Source organism: Echinops telfairi, unplaced genomic scaffold (genome assembly GCF_000313985.2).
Source record: "Echinops telfairi isolate 266 unplaced genomic scaffold, ASM31398v2 ScPeMD7_7424;HRSCAF=8462, whole genome shotgun sequence".
Classification (NCBI taxonomy): Eukaryota; Metazoa; Chordata; class Mammalia; order Afrosoricida; family Tenrecidae; genus Echinops; species Echinops telfairi.
This window is the reverse complement of record NW_022111324.1, coordinates 54,418,230-54,425,600: the sequence shown is the minus strand read 5'-3', so window position 1 is coordinate 54,425,600 and position 7,371 is coordinate 54,418,230.

The following is a 7,371-nucleotide window of genomic DNA, read 5'->3' as shown; positions in this document are numbered from 1 at the left end:
CCTGGATTCCCTGGATTTTCAGTTCCTATCTGTACCAGTGTACCTCCTCTGGTCTAGCCAGACTTATCAAGTAGTGCCTTCCAATTAAAGAGGCTGAGTTCCCAGACTACTTGGGACAATGCTCTGTTGTGATCCACAAGGTTCCCACTGGCCTACTTGTCAGAAGTAGAGATCACCAGGCCTTTCTTCCCACTCTACCTTAGTAGGGAAGCTCAATGAGATCCATCTGCATAGGGATTTGAAAGCTGTCACTGCTGGTATTTGTAGCACGGGCAGCGTAGCTTTTATCATTCTAGCAACACTCAAGCTGCCACAGTACCGCAAACTGGCAGACAGACAAGGAACATCCAGATTGGTGAGGCACTCACTAAGCTGCAAATGTCGGAGCCCTACCCTAGGTCTATTAAGGGGCAATTATGATCAGTTAAATCTCCCAATTTTGCTGTACTGAAAGGGAGCTCATTCTTTGAATTCACTCACAGATAGATGAGCTCACCAGTTCTGCCAACTTGACCTCTGTTTCCTCCTCTATATATTTTTTACTATGATTACATTCATCTCTACCTCAGCTAGGGGCTCTGAGGGTTAAATGAGATAAAGTATGCGTAGAGCTTAAAACAGCACCTGGCCCTTGGAAGGCACTTGATAAATGGTCACATTTATTATATCACCCTGGCCTCTCAGGAGCCCCATGCACTGGTGGGTGGGGATCTGGTAGCTGGAAGAGCACAGTGAGTTCCCAGAGGTTCCCCAGCTAATTAGCAGTCAAGCAGGACTAATGCCTCGATCCCTTAACTCTGAACCCAGAAGTGTTTCTACCACCCCCAGGTGTCTCCTTCAAGTCTTAAACTTCTCTACACGCTTCTCTTCCCTACCCTGGTCTCCAGGGGGCCAAGCAGTGCCGGACATGGCTCCCATGCATGGCAATTGATCTGGACATTGCTTTGGGTCACACAGACTGATAACCAGCCCCAGTTTGGTTGACTGTTAGAATCCCTTTCAGATGTAATTCAGTTTGCCTTACCTGAGCAGTAGCCCACCTTCTGACATTTAGTAAATGCCTGAGCCTCTACATCTGACCTGGCTAACCTGACCTGGTGCTCTGAATGTTATATCCTTCTTGCCAAGCCCTCTCCCCAAACAGAGTCAAGGACTTTTTGCCCAGTAAGACACCACTGATGTCGAGGCTGGACTCATGCCAAGCATGCAAGAATACAAACCCCAAACCACTCCCCTTGCAGAGCCCAGCCTGGCCTTTTTGAGACTGGGGGAGATTTAATTTAGATAAAGATCCTGTCTTTCGATACGGATGTCCCAACCTCCCCTTGAGGAACAAACATACAGGCGAGAGCCTCTTGAAGCAGACACTGGACTACAGCAGCATCTTCTGTTCCCACATCCCAGCCTCCTGCGTTCACTTCGGCCTCTCTCTTCTGAAGAATTAAGGAGGGTCTGGGTCAAGGTACCTTTACAACTCCCTCAACCTACTTTTTTTTTGTCCACTGCTACACACCTAGTTGGTGGTAGATAGGGAGCAAATGTCTGCCTTTCTTAAGTCAATGTAACTTTTCCCATTGAGTCAACTATCTGTCCTCAGGGAGCATACCCTCCATTGCTGCACCCCCAATATCCTCCCTGCACCTTCTCCTTAGAGCCTATATCCTGAAGGAAAATATAAACAGGTAAGTCAAGGTCACAGGTTGCCTATTTGCACAATGATGAGGTGGAACTAGGTGATTTTATAGGCCTCGTCCATTGTGAGCCTGCTGCAGTACTCTATTTTACTCATTCTTAACTGTTCTCAGGCAATTGGGCTAGATGCAACTACCTATATCTATAGAAAGTTAAGTAAAAAAGTTTAGCTACAAAGTCCTAGAAAACTTTATTGAACAAAGTGATAAAAATGTAAAGTCACTGTTTCTTGACATACCATCCATAAAAGTGTCTACACTTCAAAAGGCAGGTTTTTCATTTTTCTGAACCTTACCTGAAGAATTCTGCAATCTTAGACTTGCATTATGTCCAAAGGATAGCTGGCATCTTCAAGGAACACAAATTGTGTTCCTTTTAAATGTTCTTGGGTTTGGGCAACAAGGAAGCACTAACGTGTAACGTGACGAGATTAGGCCTGCAAGGTGACGGTGGTAAGGTTTTCCTCTGATATTCGCCTAAAACAACCTTTGCTACCTTGAGGAAAAATATCACCAAAACTTTCCTGGTTCATTTGGTACCAATAGAGTTTTGAATTTTCTTAAGACATCTTCATCGTAAGCCCTCATAATCATTCAATATCCTTTGGAAAAATCCAGCATGATTACCCCACTGGAATCTCAAAAAACAAACAACCAGTCTGCATGACCTCAGTTACCTTTCTCGCTTGAATTTAACTGCCCAGCAGAAGCCTTTTTTTTTTTTTAATTGGACTATTTTGGTGGAGGCACCAAATTGGTAAAATTCGCCAGCTCTCTGCAAGTGTATTGTTGAGAAAACTTCTCTGTTGTCATTCACTGATCACAGAGCTGTGTTTAAACATGCTTTGTTTGAGAAAAAAAAAAAAAAAAAAAACATGCTTTGTTTGAAACATACCTGGGCACGGATGCACTAGAACTCTAGTTGCTCTTGGTATGAGGTGACTGAGTCATTTCCAACCCACGTACAACAGAACAAAGCAGTACCTGGTCCTGGGCAATGCTCACATTTTACCGATGTTTGAGCCCATGGCGGCAGGCACTGTGCCAATGCCCCGGTCTCGGTCTTCCCCTTTCACTGCCCCTCTACTTTACCGAGCATGGCGTTCTTTTCCAGACACCAGAGTCTCTCCTGAGAACATGTACAAAGTCCCACGTGTACAAGATCTCACAATCCTTGTTTTGGGCATCATTCAATAATTTACCCATGAATCTTTCAATATTGCAACTTGAGGCTTGACATGTTTCTTGAGTTCTTTCAGTTTTAGATATGCTGAGCGGGGTCTTACTTTTTGTGTTCTAATTCCAGGTTTTTATATATTTCATTAAAATACTTTGTCTTCTTGAGCTGCCCTTTGAAAATCTCTATTCAGTTCTGTTGCTTCATGATTTCGTCCACTTATCTTAGTGACTCTATATGATCAAGAGCAAGATTAATAGTCTCTCCTGACAGCTACGCTGACCTTTTATTTCCTGTCTCTCAGCCACCCGCTTTTCTTTTCGTGCATGATGTTCCTGATGTCATCCCACAGATCATCAGTTCTCCTGTCATTAAAGTTCAATGAGTCAAATCTGTTCTTGAAAAGTTCCCAAGACTAAGGTGAGATTGACTCAAGGTCTCACTGTGGCTCTCATGGAATTGTTCCATTTTTATCTGCAACTTCAACCTACACTTAAATATGAGCAATTGATGGTCTGTTCTACAGTGGGCCCTGGCCTGGTTTTAACCGCTGGTACGGGGCTTCTCTATTGTCTCTTCTGGAGATTTAGTTCATTTAATTTATTTTCATTTCTCAACTTTTGTGTTGATGAGAAAATGTAGTTTCTATGAATTAAATTTTACCATGTGTTCTCCAGCTATGTTTCTATCACCAAGGCTCTATTTTCCAACTACTGTTCCTTCCTCTTTATTTCCAACTTTTGCATTTCAATAACCAATAAGTATTGACCATCTTGATTTCAAGTGTGATCAATTTCAGACTGAAGACATTGGTAAGATTCTCCCGTTTCTGTATCACTTGCTTTAGTGGTTGATGCATAAATTTGAGTAACAGTTGCATTCTCTGGGTTTCTTTTGGGGGCGAGGGGGTAATAGCCACTTTATTCTGAGTGTAATCTTTAGGCCAAGGCTGTTTGCCCTAAGCAAGGATGATGTGACCAACGGCATATTCTTTCCTGGCCCCATCGCTGGATTTCTTTTAATCTGGCTAAAGATCATCCTATCACGGAGAGCAGTGTACTTCTAGATAGATCTTGAAATGTCCTTATTGGCAATGAATGCAACATCAATCCTTTTGATTGTGTCATTTCCGCACAGCAAAGCATATGATTTTCTGGTTTAAAATATCTAATCCAAGTTCATTCAGCTCACTATTTTCTAGACTGTCAATTTTACAGTATTTCATTTTTGACATCTTCCAATTTTCCTAGATTCATACTTCCTACATTCCAGTTCTGATTATTAATTGAGGGTTTCAGTTGTTTCTTCTCATTTGGAATTGTGCACAGTCAGTACATGAAGGTCGTGAAGGCTTTACTCCCATAGACTCACTCCATCTAAGTCAGTATGGTCAATTCTACTCAGAAAAGGCAGCTCATTCACAATCATATTTTGAGTACCTGCTGACCCGGGGGGGCTCATCTTCCAGCACTACTCTGTCAATGCTCTGCTTCTGTTCCTTAAGACACCAGTATCTGACAACTTTTCACTACTCTCCACGAGATTTTCAGCTGGCAATTCCTCCAAAGAGGACAAGCTATTCCTTCTCTGTAGTCTGTTCTCAGTCTGGAAGCTCTGCTGAATCCTGTTTACTTTGGGTGAACATACTGGTACTTCACAATCCAGTGACGTAGCTTCCAGCATCACAGCAACACAAAAGTCACACTGTATGACAGACAGATAGTGATGGAGAACTGCATTTCCGGTATTATTTTACTTACTTTTGTATGTATTACAGCACCATTAGGAAATTTCATCCATAATGTTTCTGGAGTGATCCAGAAAGATATATAAATCATAGATATCTTAATAGATTTATCTTACACCTTATTCTAGCCCTAATCTAAGAACTATCAGTTCTTAGGCTATGGCCCTTGCTCAGTGCCCCCCTCATGATGGGATCACTGGCAATATGAGTACCACAGCAAAATGTGGTGAATAAATCAGATGATACCTGGGTACCAGAACGGATGGCATAGAGGGCCTAAAGGTTTGTCTTCAAACAAGCAATCATCTAAGAGAGACATCAACGGAATCCTCATGGAAAAAGCACACCAGTCGAGTGATCCAAGGAGCGTAAACAACGGAAAAACAAATTCAAAGAAAGGAACGGTGTTCGCGCGTAAATTGTGAACACTTAGTGTGCAGGAGGCTGTGGATGACCGTGGACGCCCCAAGTCCATTGCAGGGTCCGCACATGGAGTAAGCCTCTGGTGAGTCCCCTCAGAACATAGTCGGGGAGGTGAATGGTCTTGCCATCGGACAGAGAGCATTGTGAGGTGGATGCATCATTGGGTTAAAATGTGATACCTTATCATTTGATCTCCCTTTTGATCCATTTTAAAGTTGTTTCAGTTTTTAATATTTTCTGCTTTTTAACATGGAGGTTTTTCTATGTTTCATCTAGTCATTGTTGTCGGTTTTTGTTTGTTTGTTTGTTTGGCTGCTGTTGGTGTTTTGTATGGTTTTCTATATGAAACCCAGGATGGGCAGGTCAATAGGACAGTAACTGTATTGATAATTATGTAGGAGCGTGGCAGAGGCAGTTGTTGGGAACTAATGACAATGAGTATGAGAAGAAAATGTTCTGAAATTGAGTGTGGTAATGATTGCACAAATCCTCTTACTATGATTAAATGATTAAATTGTATGATATGTAATGTATATGCCAAGAAACTACATTTAAAAAAAAAAGAAAACTTAAACCCAAGGTTCCCTAACCTTTTCAGCTCACAGCACCCTGAAAACGAATATCTATTTCACAAAACAAATATCTAACTGATCCATAGTGACCCTGTAGGACAGAGGAGGGCTGCGCCTGTGAGCTTCCAAGACTGAAACTCTTCACGGGAGTAGGAAGGCCTGTCTTTCTCCTGAGGAGCAGCTGGTGGTTTCGAACGGAGCACTTTGTGGATCGTGGCCCGACTCATAACTACTGTGCCACGAATAGAAACAGTCAAGGTAAACTCAGGTGAAAGAAAATATTTGGAATAGCTGTCATCTTGTTGAGCATGATTGTGTGCTGGGTACACTGCTAATATCTGCACGTGGTACTTGTTGTTGTTCGAGGTCATTGGGTCAGTTCTGGCTCCCATTGACCCTATTCACAACAGGAAAAAGCACCGCCTCACCTTGCACCATCTGCACTTTTTTTTTATGTTGAATCTCACGATCGCAGCCACAGTCTCAGTCCGTCTCATCATAGACGTTCTGTTATTCACTGCCCTTCTACTTTACCAAGCACGATATTCGTTTCCAGTACTGGTCTCCCCTAACATATCCAAAGTCTCCCCATCCACACTTTTAAGGAGCAGTCTGGTTGTACTTTGTCCAAGACAGATGTTTGTTCTCTTCACAATCCATGGTAATCTCAGGATGCTTTGTCAGAATCATTAACTCAAATGCATTGACTCTTCTTTAGTCTGCCTTATTCAATGCCCAAGTTTCACATGCATCACTGGAGGTGATTGAAAATACCATGACCTGGGCCGTGCACTCCTAAGTCCTCAAAGTAACATCTTGGCTTTTTAATATTTTAAACGAGTCTTATGTAGGAAATTTACCCAATGCATTGGGTGTTGGTTTGATCTCTTAACTGCTGCTTCCATGAGCATGACTTGTGGATCCATGGTTAATTCTACCCCCACAATCGCCCCATATTGTAGGTATTCTACAGGATGATGTCCCTATCTAATAGTGAAGAAAGCAAGCCTCAGTGCAGGGACCCCAAGGGTAAGGAGGGAGGCTGGAGTATGCAAGTGTTTCTGACTCCTGACGCTCTTCCAGTAACCATTTACACTGCTTCTCCTTAAGCTCTGGTGACATAAAAGACTAAGCCCTCAGCTTCGACTGAAAGGCTGGCAGTTAAAGAGCACACAGTGGCTCCTCAGGAGAAAGATCTGGTGATAGGTTTCTATAAAGTTTACATCCTACAAAGCCCTATAAATTGAACTCACTGACAGCGAGTCGATGCCAACTTAAATGACCCTATAGGACATGGTAGAACTGCCCTGGTGAGTTTCCAAGACTGTTAGTTTTTATGGAAGTAGAAAGCCGAGTAGAAATCTCATGGAGTGGCTGGTAGTTTCAAACTACTGATCTTGCAGTTGGCAGCCCAATGCATAACCACTACGCCATCTAGAAAACCCTACAGGACAATTCTGCACTGTTACATAGGGTCTCTGTGAGTTGAAATAGACTTGATGGCACCTAACAATGACAACAACATCATACTACTTCTTTGAAATCAGGATACTTTCCCATGGATGCCAAGTGGCCTACTTGGGGGGAACACCCCGGAAATTTACCACTGGGTCTCTTAACACGTCTCTGGTCCTCAGATCATGATGCTGCAGCTCCAAGTCTACTTATTTCTTTAGTTTCAGAGCATATGCACTGTTTTCATATCTCTCCCACTATATCCCTCCATTTTCTGTAGTCTACACCCTTCCTAATGTCTGCAAT